The sequence below is a fragment of the Heliangelus exortis genome, chromosome Z (genome assembly GCF_036169615.1).
Source record: "Heliangelus exortis chromosome Z, bHelExo1.hap1, whole genome shotgun sequence".
In the NCBI taxonomy this organism is placed as follows: domain Eukaryota; kingdom Metazoa; phylum Chordata; class Aves; order Apodiformes; family Trochilidae; genus Heliangelus; species Heliangelus exortis.
In genome coordinates, this window is record NC_092454.1 from 39,987,571 (window position 1) to 40,003,767 (window position 16,197).

Consider the following 16,197-nt stretch of genomic DNA (forward strand, 5'->3'; position numbering starts at 1 on the left):
GGAGCTTTTATCCTAATCCCACTGCCTGTACTTGGCAACAATGCAGGAGCAAGTTGTGGATGCATAGCCAGAGTCAGCAACCCCCTCTTATCACACAGGGGCAATTACCAGTTCTGTGCTGCCATGCCATGTGCCAGGTAATGGAAAATGGCACACTGGCAGAGTCGCTGGAATTTCCCAGATGAAGCATGGAATAAAATATAGCAAACTGTGTTTGATGAAGCATGTGCTTTGCAGGTAGAGAGAGGGCTTTTAACATGTGACAGAAACACAGGATGTGCAAGCAGCTTTTCAAGATATGAGGAAATATTTGCATTCTCTTAACCTTTCTCGTTCCTTCTTTTAACTGGTATTCTGAGTTTTTTGGGTTACAGTTCAAATGTTAATCTTTCCCATGTTGGGGATGTTCTTAAAGAAAAAACTTTCCCCTCAAGAAGACACGTATTGGAATTCCTTGTACATTTGCTGTTCCAGCTTTCCTGGGGCCCCTAACAACCTACAAAAGCAATTGGTAAACCAGAGCCTACAAACTGTTTTCACTCTTGCAGGGTGCTTGGATTCAGTGCTATCAGAAGTTCTGCCAATCTTTCTCCTCAGACACAGACCACCAGGTGGACTGCTGGGGGCCTGGGAGCATAGGAAACTGCTTTTAAAAGAAGTCAGACAACCTGATTTCTAGCACCAAACAATAAACAAATAGCTACAATGGAAGTAACAGATTCTTGTCTATTTTCACATATCTTTGGTAATGGCAGTGCTATCTTTTCCTGAGAATGAAACACAATACTCTGACAGCTCTGTTTAGACTCGAAACCATAGACTTTGTGTCTCTAGAACAGCTGTTTCAAAGTGTTTTAAACCACTGGGCTGCTGCCAGGCTTCAGTGTTTTTCTGGTTTTCAGCACTTTTTTCAAACTTTTACTTGAAAATATTTTAATACACTTCTGCAAAAAAGCTCACTGTGACCTTAGACTGGTTCTTTAGTCAAAACGTTGAACAGGAAAGGATTGTACTCGGTAGATGTCTGCATTGAAATCTATTTGATAAACAAAATAAATACCATGGAAACAAATTATTTGCATTACTGTCCCTCTTACACTTTGTAGGAGAAACAGACTCAATCATAGATTGTTCTGTGTAACTGTGATAGGGGCAGCTGATTAACTTCATAAGATTAGTGTGAATGTTGCTCATTTAACTGCGTGCTAAAATACCACTGACCAACATACTGTGTGTTCCGTGAGCTGCTCTAGAATTGTTCCCTGGGTATTCAGGACAATGATGATATTTTAATGTGATGTTATGTTTTAATGAACAATTTTTAATGACCTTGTCCAAACCAGACAAGCGCCCAGCACCTCGGTGACAGCATTTTGCAGGAAGGCCATGCCTTTAGAAGCTCTCCTTCAAGCTTTTAGAAACTCACTACTTGAGGCTTTTTAAGAATTTATAGAAGAGTTCAGATGTGGTAGTTATTCTTTTCCTGCAGGTAGTTAAAATCAAGAGCTAAATGTGAGCTTTTCTTTGCAGATGCTTAAGTTCATTAGTGGAGTGAAACAGGAGAAGGTGTGGCATTTCAGCTCTTACTGTTCACAGGGTCTGTGTTCCCAAGTCCTTAACAGTGGATCCTATTGGCACATACTCTGAAATGCTGAAAGAAAGGCATGTACCTTGTGTCTTGGAGCAGGCTGAGATGTATTTTAGATGGGAATGTTTAAAAACTGGCAGTAAAAGCAAGCAGTGCTAATTGCACCCTGAGGTTTGCCAAGGTTGCAGGGAAATTCCCAGCGCATGTTACAGCAAATACCATCAAGACAATTAATCAATGATTGGGTTGCAAGCACAAATAGGGTAACATTGTGTTACGTTAGTAATGCCATTTGCTGGAACTAAAGTGGCCTGTCTCCTGCTCTTTGTTCTTGTGTAGAACATCCATGCTGACTGTGGGAAACAGGAGGCAAACTTACACCATAAAGAAACAGAAAGCGTTCACCACTGGTATGTTTATGTGCTATCCCTGTCATTCTTATTTTGCTTTTTCAGCTCTGCCTCTCTGCTTTCTCCTCCTCAATCATTGTCTCCAGCAGCTTAGAGAAATATATGTAGCCTTTGTCCTTCGTGCAGATCTGCATTCAGTGCAAGTATGACATATAACTGTTTTTATGATAAAAAGAACAGGGTGTGAAAGCAGTTTAGTGAGGTAAATAAATAAAAAAAAAAACCACCTTAAAAAAACCGTATCCCTGACAGATCTCTCTGAATATGTAGGTTCAGACTTGCCATTGGAAAATCCCATGATTGTCTGGGATTTTATCCCTGTGTAAAACAAATTTCCTGAATTCTTTTGCCCAGTGGAGTATGACAAGTCTTTTGATTTACCTTAATTTGAGTCTCTTTTTCTATAAAGCTTAGTCATGCAGTGAATGGGCAACGCAATGAATCCTTTGGTCACTATGACCGAGTAACAGAAGCTTCAAGTAATAAATAATTCCTCCAGTGTTTACCCTAACCACTATGAATAATCAATGCAAATTGAAGCAGAAAAGCAATAAAAAAATTAATTTAAAAAAGGAAAGCCATGCAGATGGGCAATATCAAATAACGTGGTAATCCTGTCACCTGACTTACACTACTTTCAAGTCTTCTTCAATTTATCAAACTGGTTTTCTATTGATGTCTTCTCTATGCCTCATTTGAATAGAATTGTAAAATGCATTTGTCTTTCTTGTTTATCTGTGTACCACCATCTGTGGTGCTTCATGAAGAATGGTGTTGCTCAGCATTGTTTATATTATTTCCACTGATTAATGTTTTACTTCACTTACAGACTAAACCAGCTGTTTTGTCTTGACATTTCTGCTTTTGAAAGTCTACACTACATGTAATCCCTTTAATGATTTTAAATAAAATGAACTGGAATGGCCTCACTCTGTTCTTTCCTAGGTGACAGACACACTGATAGAAGAGTAAAGAGGTAATTTTCATTTAAATAACAAAAGATGCTAATTTTTGTCCTTTGTGATTTTTATTACTTACTGCCAGACCAACTCTCTTGCATTGTAACACTTCTGTTCCCATAGAGACATCTTCTAGAGAGATAATAGAATTCCAAGGAAGATAAAAGGGGGTAGGGGAATAAAACCAGTCAGAATTATGTCTACCTCCTTTTTCAGTGCTATCCAACAATACTGTATTTATTTATTATTTTTTCTATAACACCACCAAATTTACCAAATGGATAGTCTTCTAAGCCCTTAATCTCTGCCCTGCATTGGTGTGCCTGTCTTTTCAGAATTTTGAGTATCAGGTACACTGTGGCATTTGGACTTACATCAAATATGAATGCCAGTCAATTGACTTTGCTGCATCTGATGCATGTTTTCCCTGCTTATGAGTGTAAGATGTTTTCTCTTCAATGAGAAACAGCTTTTATGCAATTTTTACTGTGGACACTGGTGTAACATCTCCTATAATACTGTTTTCTTCTAGTGTTTTCTGTAAAGTATCTCCTTGCTTGCAACCTATGATAGGTCAGACAAGCATTGAACTCAGTCCTGGTTTTGATGCAATCAAGAGGGGACATGCTTAGAATATCTATGGACATCACCATAGCAGTGACTTTATTGGAGCTATTTACCACTGACTGCACTCAAAGGAACACCTCACCAAGAACCTCCAGCATATACTTTGCAGGTATTTCTTAGGATTCTTAGAATTAATGTTAAGTTTTTCTTGGCAGCAATTAAGGTGAATGGTAAACCAGGTTTCAAAAAGAAAAGAAAACTGAGTGTTGCTCAAAAGAAACAGAGAAATCAAGTGTGTCAGTCCCAACAGAAGGAGTTTGTATTGACCTCTCAGGAGGCTATGAAACAAAAGCTAGAGCTGTATCTGAACAATACAAAGAATGGCTTATCAATGACTTCTCAAAGCAGCTCCCAGGGTTTGTCACCACAGGATTGCTTGTTCATGGGCAGCTGTAGCAATCCAGGGCCAGAGAACTGCTAATATTTTGCCTTTTTCCTCCAGGAATCTCCCAGGGCTATGGCAGTTATCCTCTGACAGATTGAGTTCCCTTTGCCATCTCTGTGATCACTGCCTTGCCTAAGGGGCACAATGCAGGGCAGCTTCAAAGGTGATCCAAAAATGGCTGATGGTGAGGAGATAAACCAGAACATAAGAAGCAAGGGCAGATACAAAGATTAGGAGGTACACAAAGCCACACTAGTGAAGGTGTGAGGAGAATAGCAAGCTTATATGGTCTAGCGTATATTTTTGTACCTGATATTCTTCTCATCTCTTCTTCCTGTGATTCCATGTATAACTACAATCACTGGCTCTAGCTACATGTTGGCTCTGGCCCATGTTTTTTGTCTTGATAGTCTTGTTCGTGCTTTATAAAAACTGTTTAAGGCAATTACAAGGACTTCATAATCATGTACAAATATTTCTCTCATAACAAAGATGATCAAAGCCACCAGACTCCTGTGCAGCTTTGCTGCTGCAGTAATCCAGTGCTTCCACAGCCCTTTGTGAAGACTTGTCCTTACCCAGTCTTTCATTAAGTGGATTATTCAAAAGCAAGGTGAGGCAAACAGAGTGGGAGCACGTATATCTTCAGGGCTGTTCTGTTGCCAAATCCACACTAAGGGAGGCAGAGACCAGCTCTGGTATTCCCATGTAGTGACTCTTCCAGTGCTGCAGTTTGCTAACAGAACCAATTCAGGTCCTTCAGGCCTGTATTTGCATAGGGCTCCTGAGCACACGTCTTCTCTCACTGTTATTATGTGACCAAACCAGTTCCCATTTCACCCAGCACAGGTACAGACTGTGATGGCCTACCAGCAATCCATTAATTGTAGCAGCTCCTCTTTCTGCAGAAATTCATCACGTTAATGTTGATTGCAGCTCACACCTGAACAGTTTTCCACCCGTGTGTCACAACCACAAAAGACAGCGGTCACCATTGTCAAAGAAAACTGAGTCAAAGAGGGATGACACAACACATTTCACGGTGGGTGAAGGTGACTATCTCCTGCATCACAAGTAGACTAAAGAGGCACCTTCCTGGTACAGCTGTAATAACTTTGAACGGCCAGCCTCTCCAGTATGAGCTTTGGTGTAGTGGTGTGGTGCCTATTGAACACTGCAAGTCTGATCACAATTCAGCAGGAAACTGGTGAAAAAAATTCATGTCAATTTCCAGGGGTTTTGAGGCTTTCTTGTTCAAAAGCCTTGACATAGAAGACTAGGGGGAAATATCAACCTACTACATATGCAGCTCTCACTCAGTCCAACAGAAAGCAGGAGTGTGTTGGATAGTGGAGCTTGTCTCTGACAGATAGAGTCAACACTGCACCGATGTTTATTTTTCTATGTCAATATAAATCTTATTGCTCCACTTAGAGAATTCAGTGGGCACTGCCTGATGGCTGATTCAAATCCTACAGTTTTCCAAGGTTTTTACCTTGTATGGAGGACATCAGTGAGCACATTTTACAACACTTCTGCATAATGCCTGCTGAAAACAAAGAGGTGGTTTAAGCATGGTGTTGAAGTCTTTCTCCAGGGCTTCCAGACATGACATAACTCATCTTTGTGAGACATTCTCTCTTGAGAAAAAAACATTCAATGGTAGCAAAGTGCCACTGGCTTTAAGTTTAGAAAAAAATGCATTTTCACCATAGTCAATGGACTGACTACATCTGTCTAAGTGGGAGTGTTCCTGGCTAATATTAGACTGTTCCATTATTCCTGCTACACCTGCATGTGTACAATACAGCAGCAAAAACAAACTAGAGCATAAAGTTACTTCTATTGCTTTTTCTGTGCTTGTGAGAGAGGCAGCTATCTGTGCAATGTCTGTGCTAATAGCACAATTTAACCATTGAAAAAAGGAGGACTTTTTTTCCACCCCCACTGATATAATTAGCTTGTGTTACTCCTTGCAGCTAGATATCACTCAGAGTCGGCACTTTAGTAGAATCCCAGAAGGATTAAAGGTTTCAGTGGATAATAAGAAAGTCTCTAATTTCAGAAGATAAGATAAGCATGCATACATATACGTTAAGAGACAGAGAGAGAAATCCTTCTGCTTTCATTGATAAAATTTAGGAGAAAATGTTACATGAGTAAGTTATGCCCCAAAACAATTTCTGTCTGCCTCCAGGATAGCCACTGCCACTTAAAAATAGTATATTGGAAAGTGAACATATGGTGTAGTCCTCCATATTATGTTTAATATGAGAAAGAAGAAAATTGTGATCCTGATAAAACATATGTAGGAAAAAAGTCCCATTAGTACTTGTTATTTATCGCTATAACTAGGCCAATTGTGGGCTAAATGAAACAGACTTAGCTTGCAGTTGACTCAGATAAGCTCCTTATAGAAAATCACAAAGCAGATACAACAACAGAGATAGAATCTCAGCCCAATCAACCCAAGTCTCTAGAGAGAAGATAAAATTACATAACATAGCTTGGCATGCAGTAAGGGAGTAAGTGACATGGAGTTCCACAGACTGGTACAGTTAAAGAAGAAATTGATCCAGAGGAGACTGAAGAAGGAGAGGAATCTAAAATGGAAAAGTGGTGAGAATGTTGCAGGTGTCACCATGACAAGAATATACTGTAATAAATTTTTGCAAATAGGCACAGAGTGAGAGGATGTGTGATGGGCCATGCAAGGGTGAACCTGAGAGCTGTCTTGTTCCTTACTGCTAAACACTCAGCCCTATGTCAAAGTTATGAAGATTAATTTCCAGCACCATTTCTTTCCCTTCACACCCCTGCAATGGTATTGTCAGGCCACATCTACCATTGTCATACCTGGGTCCCACACAGAGGGCTGTACACATACAGACTTCTCACTCACTTTCATTGCTTCTGAAACAGCTGCTGGCAGCTTAGCTTTACCCCCTACTCTTTCCTCCTTTTAAATCCCGGCCTTTAGGTAGGGTTATAGTTCTGCAAAAATGTGGAAATAGCCATGTACTCTGTACATGATCTGTTTTGGCTTGGCTTTATTCACTTCTATTTATCATCCTGGAGTTCAGAGGCTCCAGCTGGGAGTGGCTTATCTATGACTCCTGAGAGCTTTTCTCAGTCTGTGGGGCTATACATGACTAATGTCTTCAGGATTAAACCTTTGAAGGAGAAGCACTTTGCATCAGATGGCATAAACAAGACAAGACAAGCATTCCAAAAGCATGCTTAGATATTTTTATTTCCTCTTGTCAAGTAGGGGGAATGACCTCCTGGCACCAGACTTGGAACACCAGGCTGTACCATGGAGATATCTGCCAGTGTAACTGGAGTGACAAAGAGATCTGTTATGGACAGCTACATGATGATAGGTCCTCTGCTAATCAAGGTGCAACAAATCTTTGTGCCTATCTTAAAAGCCTCAGGAAAGCATCTTGTAAATGATCTCTATGAGGCACAATAAAGTTTCTGCAGGAATTCTGTTAACCCTTTCTTCGTTTGGAATATTCATGGAACATAAATGGATCAGTCAACATTACTTCTGCTTTAATACTGTGCCCAGAATGCAGCGACATCAAAGAACCCTCCTGTTAAGAGATATTACCCAGGCATACAAATCTATTTAGAGCACATCCTTCTCACATACAACCACCAGTTTATTTAGCCTTTTGTATTTTGCTACAGAAGTTTGTTAAAACCTGGCTGGATGGCTGTACCCGGAAAGTTGTAGTTAACAGATTTAAATCCAGTTGGTGGCCAGTCACAGGTGGTAGCTCAGCACTTCAACTATTGTGTTCAGCTCTGGTCCCCTTATTACAAGAAAGACAATGAGTTGCTGGAGCATGTCCAGAGAAGAGCAATGAGGCTGGTGAAAAGTCTAGAGAACAAGTCCTATGAGGAGAGGCTGAGCAAACTGGGATTGTTTAGTCTGGAGGCTGAAAAGGAAAAGGAGGCTGCTAGGAAACGATGTCACTGTCTACAACTACCTGAAAGGAGGTTGGTAGTGAGGTGAGTCTTGGTCTTTTATCCCAAGCAAAAAACAATAGGACTAGAGAAAATGTCGTCAAGTTGCTCCAGGGGAGGTTTAGATTTAATATGAGGAAGAACTTATTTACTAAAAAGTTGTCAAGCACTGGAGCAGTCTCTCCAAGGAGCTGGTTGAGTCACCATCCTTGGAGATATCAAATAATCATGTAGATGTGGCACTTCAGGGCATGGTTTAGTTGGCATGGTGGTATTGGGTTGATAGTTGGACTTGATGACTTTAGAGCCCTTTTTTCAACTTTAATGATTCTGTGATTCTAATAGGATCCCTCTGCTGCTGGTGGTATGTTATATGCAACATGGCCAGTTATATGTTACAAATGTAATTTCTGAGGTCATGGAAGAGCAGTGACATCACTGTTAAACAAAAATGGTAGTCAACCATTATTTAAAAGGAAGTGCTCTCATCTTTCCACCAATAAAGATAAAGTATACAATATACAAATTCACAGTTGGACAACAACCGGAGAATAGTTGGGGGCTCAGGAGATGTTTCCTTCTGCCTGAAATTTAAGAGTGGGAGCAAGGAAATAATAAAGTAAATAAATAAAGAAGAAATATTTTCAATCCTGTATTTATAATATGGGCTGTCTAATCTATTTATAACAACTCATCTTGCATGATATATCTTGCCGTGTAATTTTCAAGACACTAGGATAGATGGTGCATTAGGTATTTTAAAAAATAACCTAATCAGTGACAATTTTGGGCTACCAGCTAAGCAAGTCAGTGGCATACTGTCCACACAAGGCTCCAGGTAGGGGGATATCAGATACTGTGGACTTTGGCCCAAAAGCTGGGAGGAGATGGAATGTAAAAATGTAATGAATTAGCCTGCACCCATTGTGGCTAATGAGATTTTTGCCATAAGTTCAAGGAACTGCCATTCAAAATAGGTTTAACATCTATGTCTTCAGTGTCTTTGAGAATTAAAGAATTAGAAAACATGATTTCATTTTATATTTATATCATGTTACTGTAGTGATTATCTGCTGCCTTGGAAAGCAGATGTGTATTTCACAGCTGCGTGGAAACGTAGGCTTTTACTAAACATTCTTTCAATGGGAAATTTGCAACAAAGAGTCTTTAAACTTAGACCAGAAAAACAAGGCAACTAGACTGGCTGGAAAACCTAAACAGCAGCCTTAATGACCTTCCACATCGCTGTCCCCAGCTACAAGCTGTGACCTGGAGGTGGTGAACAGAGGTGATGTTCTAGCTAACATTACATAAATGAATTGCCTCAGAGTAGAGAAGGATGGTCAAGTGTGTAGGGCATTAGTGAAGGCTCTACACCTGCTTTCTGCTTAGTCAAAACTTTACTTACAGAAAGGTACCAGATCCAAGGTCTGGATTTCAGTGGGACTCACCAGACCAATTCCTCAGATCTGAACTCCAGTCTCTGCAGTTTCCTTGTAAAACACAGTCTGGTGTGGAGCTTTGTTTTGACTCTGCTCAAGCATCTAACCTCAGGAGAGATTTCTGAACACTAAGATGAGGTACCAGTAGCTGAATTCAGAGAACTCTAGCAGAAGTACCTAAGTCCTAGTAGCAAAGAATAGAGCAAAGTTCTCTTATATTCAAATATACCGGTCATGATTTTGTTTCAGCATGGGCACAGCTGCAAAGTACTAAGAGAAGAAAATGCTTCTGCTTCTGCTGTGTTTTGTAATTTAGCCCAAGCAGAGTATTTTTTTCCTTCAAAATATAGAAAATATAAGTCTCTATCAAAATACTCAAATTTAATCTTTGGGAGAGCATGTGGTTGATGCTCTGTCAAGTGCCTATTCAAGTGTCTTTGGATGTCTCAGTAAAATGCAAAGATTAATTATTTTATTTCCATTGCCCTCATATTTTACAACAGAACTTTGTATTCATTAAAAAGTTTATCTTGAGTCCTGCAAAAAGTTGTTCTCTGGAATGTTAATGTAAGTACTACCATTACATCCTTCCTTAAACCACTCTTATCATATCATATCATATCTCTTATCATATCACACCATATCCCAGCTACCAGTCCTGACTAAAATGTGGCTGGCAAAATTCTTGGTGTGTGCATAAAATCCATATGTGCAGAAGGTGGTGGTGCAGCTGTAATCTTATTCAAACAGAATGACACATTGAAGAAAAAGCAGGTGTGCTTGGATTTTAAGGGAGTTTGCAAGACCAGAAAAACTGCCCAATATCTTTGTAAGGACCATATTAAATCACATTGTGGCATGGTAACCTTTTGTGGTATGTATTGGAACAATAGGTATCTTCCTGACTGCAAGAAATTATTTCTGTATACAGACCAACCCTGTTTGACTATTATGTACTAAAATTGTGTTAGCAACAGAAAAGAGTCTAGACTGATGTAGTGTATCTGAAAAAGGAAAAGACTTAATTGTCACACTGTAAGTCATAATTTTTCTAGTATAATTAAGTCTGGGCACAACTGTGCTAATCAAATAAACCTGTAAATGTTGGACCCAATCAACCCTGATTTCCAATAGATTTGGAAGCCTACCCCCTATACCACAGTAAGATTAGCTCCTTTGCAGGCTTCCTCCAACTTTACAGGTTCTACTTCTCCCCCTACAACCAGTTCCTTCACTATGTTCTTTGAGCTGAAGGTTGAGGCAGTGGACTGGGAGGCTGAGCCAGTGTGACAGCACTGCAGCCTCTTCTCCCTCCGTAGAGTCACTCAGAAAATTCTTTTGCATTTTGCTATCTGCTATCTGCTGATCTTCATGAGATCATCATCACGTTCCTGAGACTAGTATCCCTCTGTCGCATTGGCCAATGGACTCAGAAGAAGGAGAACGCATAACTGCACATACCTCATTTTCTAAGGAAATTTGGTTGAAAAAACATACTCCACAACAACAAAACTTTGTTGTAGCCCACTTCTACTTGGTTTTGAACACTTCCAGGAAGGATGCATCCAGGCCTTCCCTAGGCAACCTGTGTCAGTGTCTCACTACCCTCACATGTTTTTTCAGTGGTCGGAAGAAGTGTCTAGAAGTTATGGAAAATTAACTACACTTCCAGAACAAAAAACACTTCTATTTTATGTTGCTGTAAAATCCCTGGGTTTGAGCTTGATTCTCCCTTCCCCTTTTCTTAACTTCAAGAGTGTAAATTAAAAGCAGATACTTATAGGTTAATGTAGTACTTAAGTCAGAATGAGTGACAAAATGGTGCAAGTGGACTCCCTACTGGTGTATACCTGGTTTTAAAAGAAACATCAGTAAAACAGACCTGTGTACAGTCAAGCAAGTTAGTATGTCACAGTATACAACAGCTGTATTTCCTCTGTGGCAAGTTTATACCAAAACATTTCCCTTGTTTCCATAGTCTGATCAAGGGCAGAAAGGTGTAGTGAATTTTACTGCTATTGGCATGGATTAAAATATACAGAAAAGCTTTCATGCTTTCCTCTTTATCAAACCTTGTCTTAAGCATGTCAGTTCTCTTTCTTCATCTCCTCTCATATCACTTCCTATTCACATGTGATCTTCCCTCCCTTGCCTAGTTCTCAGTCAAGCATAACATGGCCAGATGGTTTTATCTGTGCTGCAAACAATGGTACTGTGCTCTGATAAATGATTATATTCTGCCAATGCCAGACAGGGTTCCCTGTTCCCTTAGCTGGTTTCCAGTTCTGGCCCACCTTCCTGCCCATATTTCAATAGTGTGTTTATTTGGGATTAAATTCTGTGAATGGGTAGGGGTAGGGCTGTGGGAGGGGGAGGTCATTCTGGGTCCAAAGGGAATCAACACTGTCTCTTTGAAAATGTCTGTGTCTGCTTCCCAGACTGACCATCTGGGGCACTGCATGGCACTAAATCAACTACAAAGACAAAAAGAGAAACAGGGAGAAGTAATTAAATTAGAAAAAGGAAAAGTTTTCTAGGAGCTGCTGTCCAAGGAACCTTATCAAAGACACAAGTTGGTGTGCGTAGGGTTCAGGATAGTGAAAAAGGAGGACACTAACAGAACCCCACTTCCACCAGTAAACAAATTTCCCTTTAATGGTGAATGCATGCCTTGTTTATTTTCTAATTACTTGTCTATTTTAAAGCACTTCCCAATGGCCATCATGTCAAGAAGAAGAATTACGCCTACAAAAACAGGAAGCAGTGGAAATACACTGGGTTCAAGATCCCTTCCTTAACTTCTGGTAAGCCTTAATACTTGAGATGTGTTGGGTAGTCACTGAGGAACGCTAGAATTTTCTGGTCTGGTGTTTATCATGTCTGTGAGTGTGAAGGCAGACTCACAGGAGAGGTTGTCTGAGACACCCAGGTTTCAATTCTGTGTTCTGCATTTGGAAACCAGTTGGATGACATATTTTCTTCTTCAAGTGACAACAAAATCCTTCCATTTCCAGCACTAATTCAAGAGGATATTCAACATCAGCTTCTGAAGTTACACATTCTATGTATTCAGGAACTAACTGGTTTACTCCCATGAATTTCAAAGGCATATAGCTGAGAATCTGCCTAACCCACTGAAGGTGCAATATCCATCATTAGGGAAGATTCAGAGTATGGAGGGAAAAAAACAATATTGCACTAGGACATAAAATAGGGTTTAGATTTTTGCATAAAATGATGAGAAACCTCAGACAGGACTCTTGTCCTGTCTCCTCTTTGTGCAATTGATGAGGGTAATTAAATGAATTTATGGAAAATAGGTATTTATCTGGTAAATTTGAAAGTTTGGATGAAATTTTCAAAATACAACTATGCAAAACTAAAGTAGTATATTACATAGTTTTAAAAAATATCTAGTGTTTTGTCATTTATCATTCTTCTCATTAAGAAAATGGAAAAAGCATTACTTTTAAATTTTGAAGAATTAACACAATTCCTTGCAATTGTTGCTTCTTACTCCTTTTTGCATATATTCACTTCAGGTGTAGATTAGTTAGGCTTTTGGCCTCCACAGCTCTAACAATAAGGCTGTTCTGAGAGGCTTAGTACTCTGACTATTAGAACTATTGATATTCTCTGGAGACATGCGAGAAATGACCAGCTCATCGCATCTGTTTTCCCCAGGGCTAAAATTATTCTCCAGAAATAACTTCTCTGCCCTCCCTCTGATTATGTATAGATCAGCTACATCGATCTCAGCCTTGCTGTGATATTCTTGCACAGCTCTGTTAGACCTCTCTTCTTCACAGTGTGAGTTCCCTCTAGCAGACCCAGATCACTTACAGAATTCCAGATAAGTTTTTATTGATGCTTAACACTGTAAACTGTGTCTCACGGACAATGTACTCTGCAACACAGCAAACATACCAGGGAGCAAGATAATTTGTTGTAGAATTAAGGAGGGAATGCCAGAAGACTAAGGAGTTGTTGGCTTGTGATGAAGCAATGAATGCTCCTCCATGATTCTGAATGCAAGCGCAGTAGGAGAGGCTATTTTGGTGGAAGCTGGAGGTGTCAGAAGCTGGTGTAGCTCTTTTTTGGAATGCTCCAAGGGCAGATTTGCCTTGACTAAACCATGTGTGGGTTCCAGTGCTGCAAATTATCAGTACACTTGTAGACATTCATCTCTACTTAGGACTACAGTGGTCATCTAAGGCATAAGTATGTTAGTAAAGTACATTGTGTACATATATAAACATACATATATATACTTCTTAGGATATCAGGTAGTGATAGGAGTAGGGAGAATGGATTCAAACTAGAGGAGGGTAGATTTTGATTCAAATTTAGGAAGACATTATTCACCATGGGGGTGATGAGGCACAGGAATAGGTTGCCCAGAGAGGTGGTGGAAGCCCCAACCATGCAAGATTTTAAGGTCATGCTGGACAGGGCGCTGATCCTGTGGGAGTTGTCCCTGCCCATGGCAGGGGGGTTGGAACTAGAGGAACTTAAAGGTCTCTTCCAATCCTGAAATTCTACGATTCCATATTAGAAAGCTTTCTTTGCCTTTTTTGCCCCACCTTTTCCCTTCCTCTGTATTGCACTCAATTCTGTATCAATAGAGGTGATGTCTGCCTCACGGCAGGGAGGCATATTTACTGCAGTTAGTAACAACAGTACTGCTGTCTGTGGGGGTTTCATCTGCTCAGTATCAATGGAAAATCCCTCCCTGGCTATACCATCTATGCTTAACATTAAAACCTGCCCCTCTCTCCATCTCTCTTCCAGCTTTCACAGTATCTTTTTGTGTTTTTCACCCTGCCTGCTCTGTTTCATCCTAACTTTTCTTCCCTATCTCTACCCCTTTTTTCTGCAATTCATCCCAAGCAGAGGAGCTCAGAAACCTTCGAACAGGAATCCATCTTTCAAATGTCTGATTTGTAAGAAGTTTTCAAAATTAAACAGAGCAAACTCATCTGTCCTAAAGTATGATTACCAGCTGGAATAATCAGACTGGTTTTCATAAATGTTGGCACCAGTAATGTGCCTGAAGGGTTTTGAAAAAAAATGTTCTCCACACAAATTCTTAGGCAAACAACAAAGCAAGCTTAAAGGCTTTTTGTGTCAGGCTGAGAGTACGGTCATGTTACAGAGCATGGGGTGGAGAAGAAATGGCCAGGAAGGAAGGAAGGAAGGAAGGAAGAAAGGAAGGAAGGAAGAAAGGAAGGAGAGCCACCTCTGAGTAGAGCAGCTGATCTGTTTAGAAAACTCAGAGAGAAGATGGCATGTTTTCTCCCCAGCTCCATCAGTGCCTATCCCACCAGCAGTCCCAGGTGCAGAAGGCAGGACAGATCACAAGAAGCAAGCCAGCTGGCTAGCAAGCTGCTCCACAGACAAATGCCTTACCTGCACACTTGGATATCAGGAAAGTAGTGACCTGTAGCAAAATAACATTAGATCTAATCTAATCTAATAAAATCTAATAAAATTAGATAATGTGCATTAGAGGATAGGCTATAGAATTTCTGAGGCTCTTGCTTCCTTTTCAGAATCCTTTCAGAATTCCATTTTCAGAATTCTTTCAGAATCCTTCCAGTGGCATTACTGTCATATCAATATGCTGACCAATACTCCTTGCTAGATTTTGTTAGAGAGGTAATCTTGGTAAAAACACATAGAACCTTACACTTTAGGCTCATGTAGCTAACATTTTCAATGTCAAATTAAAAAACGGACAAATTTTTAAAAATCTCGGAGATTCAGGGTTGCATGTATCATTCGGTGAAAAACTTCCCTATGAGCAAATTATAGATATATCTGTCCTTGCTCTTGGAAAAGATTTGTTTTAGATTGTGCAAATTTTGATTTCTCAAGTGATTTTTCAGCATATTAGCACATTGGCCCCCTGACTTCTTCCAATCAAAGACAGGAAACTTCATCCTTACTCGCTGAAAATGCTGAAAATAGTTTGAATAGCTATATCCTTTTTAAAAAGATCTAAATGTCATCTGCTTGTTCAGGGAAACCTTCCTCAGAAATTTTATTTTGAAATTTTATTTTGAACTTTGTCCAATAGTTTTGTTTTGTAGCATTATTAAGGGAACTGTGAAACACTTAATACTTTAGTACAATGATAGGTGTTCTCCTTATGAACATGCAACTTTCCTGTGTAGAACATGAGTATAAGTGACTTGATGAATCAGGCTAGAGATTCTCAATGCTCATTTATTTCTGAGTAATTCAAAGCCCTTACCTATTTATCTTGCCTTTTCAATATCTGTATGAATGTTAGACTTGTACTTTTATGAAACTGCACATGGAGGAACATGACATGAAATAACCCTGGAATAGAAAAATTCCAGGTAAGAAAAGCTATTGGATTTTTAAGAAAAAAAAAAAATAAACTCAGCAAAGGGCATCTCTTTTCCTCACAGATAACAGCAAAAGCCACTGCTTCTTACCGGGCTTGGAAGCACTCCAGATATGTAAAACATACATTTTCGTGAGTTTTGTTTTTCATGAGGTGCTCAAACATCCAAGTTAATGCCCGATTGTCCAGGCTGGTTGAAACAGAGACATATTGAAAATGGTAAGATTTCAAAGAGATTGTAAATGTGACGGATATTTCTAGACTAGCCTTAGGTAATGTTCACCCCTCAAGACAGGACAGGGATGAGGATGCTCTCCACAGGAAGAGACTCTTTGGTGCATAGCTGTCCCTGCCTTACAGAATTGGGTTTCTCCCAAGCACCAGGACAATCTTCCTAGCCTTCAAAGCTCTCTCCTGCTCCTTTCCCTTGTGCTTATC

General features: G+C 39.8%; 1 long non-coding RNA gene across 1 annotated transcript; it reads left to right on the forward strand.

Moving 5' to 3' along the window:
- Positions 1-1,890: 1,890 nt before the first annotated feature.
- Positions 1,891-7,739, forward strand: LOC139789997 (uncharacterized). Its single transcript, XR_011723330.1, has 4 exons — positions 1,891-1,998; positions 2,944-2,974; positions 3,490-3,693; positions 4,027-7,739. It is a non-coding gene; the product is annotated as an uncharacterized lncRNA (long non-coding RNA).
- The last annotated feature ends 8,458 nt before the right edge of the window (positions 7,740-16,197 follow it).